This window comes from Gavialis gangeticus, unplaced genomic scaffold, assembly GCF_001723915.1.
Source record: "Gavialis gangeticus isolate Ggan-Ray unplaced genomic scaffold, GavGan_comp1, whole genome shotgun sequence".
Classification (NCBI taxonomy): domain Eukaryota; kingdom Metazoa; phylum Chordata; order Crocodylia; family Gavialidae; genus Gavialis; species Gavialis gangeticus.
The window spans coordinates 19246119-19257528 of NW_017729026.1; positions in this window are offsets into that span (position 1 = coordinate 19246119).

An 11410-nucleotide genomic window follows, 5' to 3' on the forward strand; every position below is an offset into this window, starting at 1 on the left:
GACTTCAGGGGGGTTTGGTGGCAGCTTACAAACGTATCAGGGGACAGCATCAGGGGTTAGGTGAACAACTATTCACCAAGGCACCTCAGAGGAAAACCAGGAGTAACGGTCATAAACTAGAAGAAGGTTTCAGGCTGGATATCAGGAAAAAGTCCTTTATAGTCTGTGTGACCAGACTCTGGAATAGACTCCCAGTGGGGGTGGTACAGGCACCTACCCTGGAGAGCTTCGAAAGGAGACTGGATGCACACCTTCCTGGGGTTATTTGACCCCAGCAGTCTTTCCTGCCCAGAGCAGAAGGGCTGGACCCAATGATGTCACAAGGTCCCTTCCAGCCCTAAATTTCTGTGAATCTGTGAATCTGTAATATGAGTACATAAGAAGTGTGTGTCAACAAACTTGGATGTAAAGATGCTGTCTATAATTTTTTTTTTGCTTAACATGGCTTATCCATGATAACTGTCATCTTGGACAGTTACTGAACAAGGACATCCTGAGTTAAGGTTATGAGATTCTGAAGAGCTGATGCTCCAATAGAGCTTGTATCTTCTGTGATCTACTACAGAAGGGGATCCATAATGCATTCCCATCAATGGCTTACAGTCATTAAATATTTCAGTTTTAGACATTTTTAAGCATTCTACAATTTGCAGTATAAATATGGCCTTAATTTTGCATCAAACTCTCTTAACACAATGCAGTGAAAAAACTCATGTCAGTTGTCATACCTCTTAGACCTAGGAAAGCTTCAGGAAGTACAACTAGTATTAGAGCCATGTGTCAGAAATGCATCCCCAAGGCTAAGTTTATGAGTTCATGCAGATGGATCCATTGACAGGTCTGTAGCTGAGCAGGGGTCTGTGTAAATCAGACTGACGCAGGGTGAAAAATATTGTGCTTTCTTTGTTGACAGAAGATTTTGAAACTGAGACAGTTCATGACATCACAAAGGAAGGACAATCAGCCTACTAAGATCAAGGCAGAGGAGATCAGATCAAAACTTTGACTTACAGTAGCAGCATTACAACAGGGACTGTTCAAATGGAGTATGGACATGGCTAGGCAAGTTGCTCCTTCTATTGTATATTACATCTGCCTGACCTTGGAGTTTGCTGTTCTGGATCTCACAAAAATCCTCCTTATGTTAAGGACTTGGAATGGTTTTTGAGACTGAAAGTTAACCCTGCCACAAAAACTATTAAATACATTCTATGTGAGGCTTTGTTCTTGGATTCCTTCCACATACAAAGCTCCCATTAAAATCAAAGGCAAAGAAAAATCTCTTGATGGCCAGCTTGGACACTGCAGTCCTAACTGGTAAAACTTCTGTAGACTTTAATAAGAGTTTTTAGCCAGGAAATAAAGGACAGATCATACCTCAAAGAGATCCATGTAGGAAGGGCTGTAGTACACAGATCAGTATCCTACAACCTACACACATAAACACACCTTCATTTTTGGCAGCCCACACAGGCCAGGATATAGGGCTAAAGTCTGTCAGAAGAGAGGGGAGTTCCTCCATGAATGCAGCTACCCAGAGGTAGAAGATGGATATCATCTTCTCAGTGCCCTTGTGGAGATTTCCAGGGACTAATGATATGTCCAGGGAAGACCACGTATGGTTTCAAAAGAGTTATGCTAGTTAAGTCTAGAAGTAGGGTATAAGGATCCCCTAATCCAGCTTTGTTCTTCACTGCTTGCCATGTTTTGCGAAAGTTTATTTTTGCTAGTGTATCATAGATTCATAGATGTTAGGGTCAGAAGGGACCTCAATAGATCATCAAGTCTGATCCCCTGCATAGGCAGGAAAGTGTGCTGGGTTCAGATGACCCCAGCCGGATGCCTATCTAACCTCCTCTTGAAGACCCCCAGGGTAGGGGAGAGCACCACCTCCCTTGGGAGCCCATTCTAGATTTTGGCCACTCTAACTGTGAAGAAGTCCTTCCTAATGTCCAGTCTAAATCTGCTGTCGGCTAGCTTATGACCATTATTTCTTGTAACTCCCAGGGACGCCTTGGTGAGTACAGCCTCATCAATTCCCTTCTGTGCCCCCATGATGAATTTATAGGCAGCCACAAGGTTGCCTCTCAACCTTCTCTTGCGGAGGCTGAAGAGGTCCAGGTACCCTAGTCTCTCCTCGTAGAGCTTGGCCTGCAAGCCCTTAACCATATGAGTGGCCCTTCTCTGGATCCTCTCCAGGCTATCCACATCCCTCTTGAAGTGTGGTGCCTAAAACTGGATGCAGTATTCCAACTGTGGTCTGACCAGTGCCCGACAGAGGGGAAGTATCACCTCCTTGGTTCTGTTTGTCATGCATCTGCTGATGCATGATAAAGTGCAGTTAGCTTTTCTGATGACTTTGTCACACTGACAACTCATGTTCACCTTGGAGCCCACTAGGACTCTAAGATCCCTTTCTGTTTCTGTGCTGCCGAGCAGGTCATTTCCTAGGCAGTAGGTGTGCTGGACATTTTTCCTCCCTAGGTGCAGCATGTTGCATTTCTGCTTGTTAAATCGCATTCTATTGTTTTCTACCCTTTTATCAGTTATAGTGGAATCCCTTACAGGATTTTCACCTGAGGGTTTTGCGATGATCTTCCCTCATGGGAGGTCTTTATGATTTGGCTATTAAGGGGTTCAAATAGGAAACTTAAGGTCCCAGTTTTGAAATCAGAGTCCATATAGGAGGTCCCTAACACCCATATGGAGCTCTGATGTAATAGGACTTCACATAGGTGTGAGGATCTGCCATTGGGTTCAGCTGCAAGATGAAAGGAAGGGTATGTTTACAAAACATTGGTATACCTAGCTGGTGCAGAGTAGCAGGCTAACCAGGGTAAACTGCTTTTAGTACCCAAGCTATCCTGTGTAACTCTACAAGGCACTGCATTGTACCCTGTAGATTGCAGAGCCTCTTGTGGTAGATCTCAGAGGCTGGGGTGGGAGGCTGAGTGCCCGTGTGCATGCACGTGTCCACCCCAGCCCAGCAGTTCAGTCTGTGGGGGAGAGAAGGGGTGGGGGCTAGATTGAGGCCCCCTCAGTGAGGGACAGTGCTGCAGAGGCAGGAGTAGGGGTAAGTTGAGTGGGGCCCCAGCTGGGTGGGACTTACCTGCTGGGGAGGTGCATCCTCAAATAATTTTTCCTCCCTCTGTCTTGATCTGCCCCCTCCCCACAGATTTACCTGCTGGGCGGATGGGTCGGGGGTGGCGGCAGCGTACGGTAGATCTTGGGTTGCTTTTAAATGCCAAAGATGATCTCCTACTTAAAAAGGTTGGAGACCACTGCTATAGATGTACATTGAGAAGTCTTCAGGTCCCATTCTATGATGCAAATAACACATGAGACATTACAGATTAGGAATGAGCAAATTCTGCACAAGGACAGTAAGATGCATTTGATGAGCAGACTGAAAGGAGATTTACGGATACTAAAGAGACCCAGTGATGCACAAATAGAAGTTCATAGGGACATTGCTTTACAGTTATGTAATGGAATCTGTGGCTGTCTATAACTGTCTAACTGAACTGCTTAAGTGAACTGAATAACTAATTGAACCTGTCTCATGTTATAAACTTTTTTCATCGTCGCATTTTTTTTTCCTGTGGTCACTGTAATGTCCTCATGGTTAATTTTAGCTGCAATTTTCCTCTCAAAAATATTTACCAACAGGGTATTCATCGTCTGTTGCAGCGACAGGAAGCTGGGTCTTGGAATGGTGAATATCTTTCCAAGCTGAATGTGCTTCTGTCAATGATATCAAATTATAAGCAGCTCAACTAATCTGCCTACTGTCAGAAATAGCTGAAGAAAAATGCACAAATGTAAACATAAAAGGGAACTCTCATAATCTGCATACCTGTCATAGTTCACTGTACATTAGCCTGAAGGCCAATGGGCTGCTCCATTGAGTTGGAGTTCAGCTTTGCTTTTTTTATATCTTATCTCCTAGTCGGACACTGTACATTAATAACATTAATTGATTAATCATTCCCATCACTCTGAGTGCAAGCAAGTAATTCCATCTATTTCTACCTAGGCTTCTGTTTACAGTCCGGGTGTGCCAAGCATTCAGACTAAATGAAAATATACCCTCCAGTAACTACGCACGGCATCTCTCATAACAAGCTGCAGAAACTCTCTAAAGCATTGCTGCTATGTTGTGGGGAATCTTGAGAATCTTAAGCTTAACTCACCATGCCTTCAAGCCTTCAGCAGGACTGGCGAGTTAGAGGCTGCTGGGATTCATCTGTGCAGATTATTATTCTAACACTAGCATCTGTCATTTTTAAGGAAAAGGAGAGGCCCTACAAGTAACAAATTAGTGGTGGCTGGGAATTTGTACGAGACAATCTGGTAACATGAGTTCCAATTGGATCAAAGGGACAGAGCATTCCTCACTGAATGATGTTTTCCATCTTTTGACAAGCTCTACAAGATCAGTCATAAATATTTCATTTCTGTGTCCATTTTTTTTTCTTTTTTCGGGGAAAGGAAATTTTCTCCCTCTTCTCATTTCCTTATCTTGACCATCAGCTCGGTTGAGGTCAAAACGTGCAGTTAGTTAGCATCCTGTGGTTTTGGCTATGTGAGGAGTGTAGTAACCAAAAGACAAGTTCGGGCATCAGTACTCTTGGGATTTTATTTTCAGCTTTGGCAGACTTGCTGAGTGATCCTTGGGCAAATCTCATCTCCCCTAGCTTCACTTTGTCCATTTGTAAAATAGGAATTATAGTCCAAATTTTCTAGGTTTTGTATCTCAGGACTAGTTATGGACCATTTTATAGATAAGTACTGTCTGTGTTAGTCTGTTTGTTTTTTCCTTTGTATTTAATATTATTTCATGCCTGTACAAATGTCTTGAAGTCCTGAGGTAAAATCTCACTTCTGTTGAAATATCTGGGAGGTTTTCCATTGACTTCAAGGGGCTGAGGATATCACCTGGAATCTAAACGTTCTCTCCATGAAGGTGGTACAGGATGGGCTCTGCTACAGACTTCCGTCTTACCAGATCCAGGTTGCCCTTGATGAGAGTGAAAAGTAGCTCTTACTTCTGTGCTTGTTCAGTTTTGGCCTTTCTGTTGAGACCAGAGTGCACATTAGTGATGGGCATTTTTGCAATGTGGACACCTGGGCAAAGTCCACCAACCCACTATGTACAATAGGATATGGCCATCCAGGGCCATGACTTTTGAGTACTGCTATCCTGGGCCTCATTTGAACTGGTGACTTATAGGAGAAAAGTTTTGTATCTAATTACTGACAGCCCGAGTTATTCATTCCAAGCCGAACCCTGTAACGCTGACTGTGTTACTAACAACTCTGGCCTGCTCTGTTTTATTAGCTAAAGCTGCTAATTTTTATTGCTGCTAAGCCGTGATTTGGTTTTGTGTTCAATCCATTGCTTGTGCACAAAATGACTCTTAAAGGTTTGGAAGAGCAGCTTCTCTTGCTATAAACTGTTAGACTCCGATTCAGGAAATCACTTAAGTATGCACTTTTGTCATGTTGGAATCACTTGAATTTGTATTTTCCTGAGTGGAGAACCACTTAAGAAATTCCTGAAGTACTTCTCTGAATTTGTGTCTTAATTATCAGAGTTAACTCAAAGCCAGTGATCATAAAAATGTATGCACTACCCACTAGAATCAGAGTTGTTGTAATACGCAACAGAAAAGGAAATGAATGTAAGCCCATTACAATTGCACCTTGATAGGAAGGAATCAATGAACATCAGAAAGTAGACAATCCCTTCTGAGCAACCGTCTCTTTCAAATATTTCAGGTTATGCTCCCATTTTCAAAAATCTCCTAAGCCACGTTGCTAAATCCAATTTGTGTTGGCACATTTCTATATTTAGGGCATCATTTGATAGTTTTTCTTCCTGGGTTCCATAATACTTCATCTCTCTTTTCGACAAGTCACAAATCTTATTGTGGCTAAATGAAAGCACGCTCAGGGTTTCTTGCATACACTCCATATTTGCTTGCAGTCAAGTTGTCCTTCAAAGGATCTGCAAAACTGAATAATTGTCCCTTCTATAAATGAAGTGCATGTTGTGATTCTAAAATAAGATTTTTAAACAGTACTGCCTACACATGAGAGTTGCATGCTGGACTGGGTGGGGAAGTGCCGAATGTAACATTTTAATGGGTGACACATTCAAACCCTCTAGCAACTGGAACTAATGGGGACAGACAGAGTTATGAAATATGAACCTCTAAGGTCTCCACTGAGAGATATCAATTCCACTTAGTCCTCACAAAGCCTACTTCTCAGAGACCTCAAGTTTTTTTGATGCTTTTTAAGCAAAAAAGGACCATTTAAGATGCTTGTGAATAATAGCTACCTCACAGGTACTGCAGCGTTTCAATTCTAAAAGGGCAGGGACCTTGAGAACCAGGGACTTTTCATATCACAAAGAGGTAGGCATTTTAAACGGTGCTTTAGACTAACAGATTCCATAGACAGCCACCTTGGCTTCGTACTGAGTGTTCGTACAGCAACAAATACAATGACTCTGATCCTGCGTGAGATCTTTGGGTATCTCCCCAGTGAAAACAACAATATCCCATTATCTTTCTGTCATAAAATATGGCTCAACAGTAGATTTCAGTGGCATTGAAAGCTGTAATACTATAATTCTAGTATAATATAGGTCCTTATTGTGAAGGAACAGGTCAAAGCCATCTTGGGAAGAGCTTTCTGCTGAGAGACAAAGCAGAATATTGTGGCTGAGACTCATTATTGGGTTTTTTTTAAAGCCAATTTTTAAATACTGGGAGAGCTTCAGTGGGAGCATTGGGTTCAGGTTTCTTAGCTGGATTTTGAGTTCCTGAAGTTTTATTAAGTATGAGAAGCTTCAGAAATGTGAGAGAGGGTGTTAGGTAAAAACTCTTTTACATACCCTTATAACAGTTTCCTGACCACCTTGGAACTTGCAGAGCACTGTGGACTAGAGCAATCACCAGCAATTCATCATTTTGAATATATATGACTTTAAAAGGCTCTGGTTCTGTTTTTACTTCCGATCAAGCCCATCATGGATTTTCCTTGCTAAAGTACTTGGCATCTCTCTGCTCCAGATTCCAGAGGCCTGCTTCCTAGCCTAATGAAGTCAAGAGAAAGCCTCCTAGAAAAGAAGCAGTTCCTGAAAGAGCACCGGAAGGAGGGATTCCTAATACCGATAAGCAGAAAAGCATTTAACTCTACATGGTGAGGAGAAAGAAAAGATAGTGGGAAAAATGTGGTACAGAAATATAACCACAAGGAACTGAACATGTTACCGAGAAGAGATTAAGGGGAACTGCCATCGTATGGAATTCCAAAGGATTTAGTCAATTGGATTCTGTGTTTGACTCCCAGTAATGAGACATTCCAAACCACCAGCTTTGCATGGATCAAATTTATTGTTTTCTTGGCCACCCAGCTGGGTGGAACGGGGCTAACCTGGAGTGAGAAAGTCTCCCAAAAGAAAGTTTGCATCTGTACATAGACTATTTATATAGCACATTGCATGCATATATTTGTATGTAGATGCATGCATAGTCTCCTGCTAAAACTGAGCTGTAAACATCTGACAGCAGGGTTACTGAAAAAAAGGCACCTGTTTTTCAGTTCCATGTCAATGTTGCATACCCTAGCAAGTGACTTGAGGGATTTAAAGCAGCCCCACAGTACTGAAATGGTGCAGATACAATGAAATAATGCCTATAAAACTAAGCTCTGTGTTTGCTCTAGCGGCAATTGTAGTGAAGGTGGGGAAGGAGTGATTTTAACGGATTTTGGAGATACTGTCTGGGAGTTGAGAATTTACAATCATGCTGTGACAGGGACCTATTGTAACGTGACTTTAGAAGGAAACCAGTGGTGTGCTTCGGTGAATTTATGGAGAGCAAAAGCACATAGGAGTGAGGAGAGAAAGATTACACCCTTGCAGTTAGAATGGCACCACACCCATTTTTCCACAAACACACCTAGGTTAGCACAAGAATGAGAATCAAAGCTCATTTCTAAACCATTGCCTTCTCACAGGTTTTACTCTGTCTGTAATATATAGATGTTATATCTATCTATCGACATAGATATAAAATTAGAAAGTGGCAATTGACACAATTCAGCCAGTCTGCTTAATGAATACACTAACATAAAATTCTCGCCTCTGCCAATCAGTATTTTCCTTCTGTGAACACCCTCATTTTTATATTCATACTCTAGTCAAAGAGCAAGTGCCTTAATTTTCGGGAGGGTTCACTGCATTATTCACATAGCACAAAGAAACTGAAAACCTGTTTTCATACAAAATTCAGTACAACCTTAACCATGGTGCCATGAACATAATGAATGCTTTTATGTGATTGGAACAATGCACATGCTGCATGGAATTAATTATCAAAAAGCCAAATGTGGGGATGATGTCATCTTAGAACTATCTAATCAAGATGTCTGATGGTAGGTAACCTTCAAATATCCAACCTACTTAACCTGTAGTATAATTAGGATATCTGCAGAGCTACAAGTAGCTTCCCAGCAACTCTATCACTTGGAGACCTCTGTTCCTTTTTGTGAAAACCCTATTCTATTTCAGGCATAAAGCCCCAACCCAGGACAATCTCACCTCCCTGGGAGTTTAATAACAAATCTTAAGGTTGGGCCAACTTTATCAAAATGTTTGAGGAGGTTTATGATCCTTGTAAGTGAAATCGACGTTATTTTTGAGCAAAGCTATCCTGATGTATGGGGTGCTGGTGTGAAAGTAGGTTAAATTCAACAGTTCCAACCAATTTTCTCTTTGAGACTTTGATTTATATGAATACTTCCCCACCATCGCATCCACAGCCTGAACAGAAAGAAAAGGTTCACATCCCATTCTGAGAACAGAACCAGCTGAATTCAGGACAGCCATGTTTTTAATGTCTTTTTAGGCAGTTTTATTTACTGTCCTAGTGCTGGACATTAATTGTATGGATGGTTTTACTGGCTGTGGATCAGTATTCCAGGGAGCTGATTAATTGAGCTCTCTTTTGCAATGTTTCATGGCCATGTCCTTGGTAAACTTTTCCTGCATCTCATCACAGATACTTAATTTCCTCCAAGCTGCATGCTTCTCACCAGTTATGTTTGGATTTTCCTTCAAAGACTTAGGAGCACGAGTCCCATTGGAAACCAAGGAGACCCATGCTCCTCAATTACTTAGACACTTTTGGAAAGCCTGTCTTTAAGCACATTCACTCACAAATTATCTCCATCTCTCATCCTGGGCAGTGCAGTCATTTGCTGAGTCCCCTCGGGCAGAACCTACTTGTCTGAATAGGCTCCCAGAAGTTCTGCACAAGTATGTGCAGAGCAGGACAATATCTCTGAGACTCTGTTAGGGGCACACACAAGAGGACATGGAAGTGCAGCTGTTATATCTCTAGTGCATTCCTGTGGCTCCCTATGTTACATTTCAAAATAGGCTGGAAGAAAATCATCATTCCAACTGTTTCTGAGTCTATGGATGGTTAATGCTGGAGCAATGGTGAATAAAAATGGCATTAGTACTTTATTCTGGGGGTCACTTGAATCTGGAAGGCAGAAGGCAAGGTAGGCATGCACCTAGTAGACTAATAAACCAGAGAAAAATAAACTTTCATGAACCTGAGCTCACTTTATCAGATGCTGTGAAAGGGCATACACAGAGCAGTCTATCAAAGGGAGGGTGATTTGAAGTGATCTTGGACTCACAAAAGCTTTTGCATCTTTGATTTAGTTAGTCTGTAAGGTAAATCTGACTATACTACTTAGCTGACATCAAGGCCTTGTATAGAACTGCCTTAGAAATAGGGCTATAGCCTCCTTCATAATCTTGAGCATATACAAGCTTGTGTGGTTAATTTTCCCTGACCCTTTGTTAGTTTAAAAATGCCTGTCAGGAATTTTTTCTTTTAATACAAACAATCAAAACTTACTTTAATTGCAATTTTGCAAAACTATATAGAAAAGGAAGAGAGAACAGGATGAGAAGAGATAATTGGATCAAGCTCACCTAGGGTAGATACTGTAAAAGGAATCTTCAGACTATCCATGTTGGCCATAAATGTGTATTTTAGGGTTTGCTTGATCACCTTGTGCTCTGTAGCAGCCTAGGACAGCAGCCAAACATTATCAGAGTAACATCTCTTGTAGGAGAAACTTCTACTAGTTTCTGAGTTTGAAATAAAGTTCACTCGGCTCTCATTTATAATTCTGAGTCATGTTAATATAGTTCATTGGTGCCCAGTCTTTTGGACCCATGAGCTGGGTGACCAGTGCAGCATTGGTTTATGGGTTAGAACTGTCCATGGGTCCAATCCTGTGTTTGGGGCTGGCTTGGCTGGGGCTCAGTCAGGTGTGCAGGACCAGCCCCAACCCTGCATGCTATATAGGGTCTCGGCCCTGGCCCTGGCCCTGGCCCCTGCTTCGGCTCTGACCCTGCATGCCAGATGAAGCTCCATGCAGATCATACCTGCAGGCCTGGCCCCGAGTGCAGGGCCATGTTATCTGGCCCACAGGGGTTGGAAATTTGGCAGCCGTGGAGCAGCGGTAGTATTAATTGCCACTGCTTTTCTGTTAGCTAATTTCTGGACCCATGGGGAGCCCTGTAGACTAGATGACATGATACCATGGGCTACATCTGGGCCACAGGCTGGAGGTTTAGCACTAATGATATAGTATAACACATGAAACTGCCAAGCAGGTCTGTACTAGATCAGATCCACCATGTGATCAACTGCTGACTTTCTCAGACCTAATTTGAAATCAGTTAGTTAACAGAAGTGTTCTAATAAGAAAAGGAAGCATAGTTGAAGCTAGTGTACTGGGATATGTATAATTGGGTCAGCCATATTAGTAGAGAAGAAACAGAGACCAAGCTCTTAGTTCTATTTAATGTTAATTAGGTGATCTATCACTTTAATAGGATATTTGGAGCTGCTTTGTTGTGGCTTTTCCCACTTAATTGCCTTGCCAGTCATAATTGGGCATGAAATGCTGCAGATTGCTCTCAGCTGCTTGACTTGTTCGTGGCCTGTCTTACAAAATGTCTTACAAGAAGATACAAGATTTTCCTTATTTACATCATTTAAGTGCTTGTAGATCCCTTGACTTTTGCTTTGAACCTATTTGCCCTTACTCTGTAGTATGAGATCCTGAAAACCAAGCTAACTAGGTGAACCAGGCCAGAGAGAAAGTTTAATAGTGACCAATGAACCACTGTAAATGCCAATGGGAAAGCAGCACAGAAAAGTAAATATGGTGAGTCTGAGGTTGTATTATTCCTATTGCTTCTCCAGGCAGTTTTAGAAAGTGCAACATTATCTGACTTAATGCTAAACAAAAAAAAAAAAAAAGACAAAAACTGATAGTTAAAGTAGTTTAAAAAGGCTAGAGATCA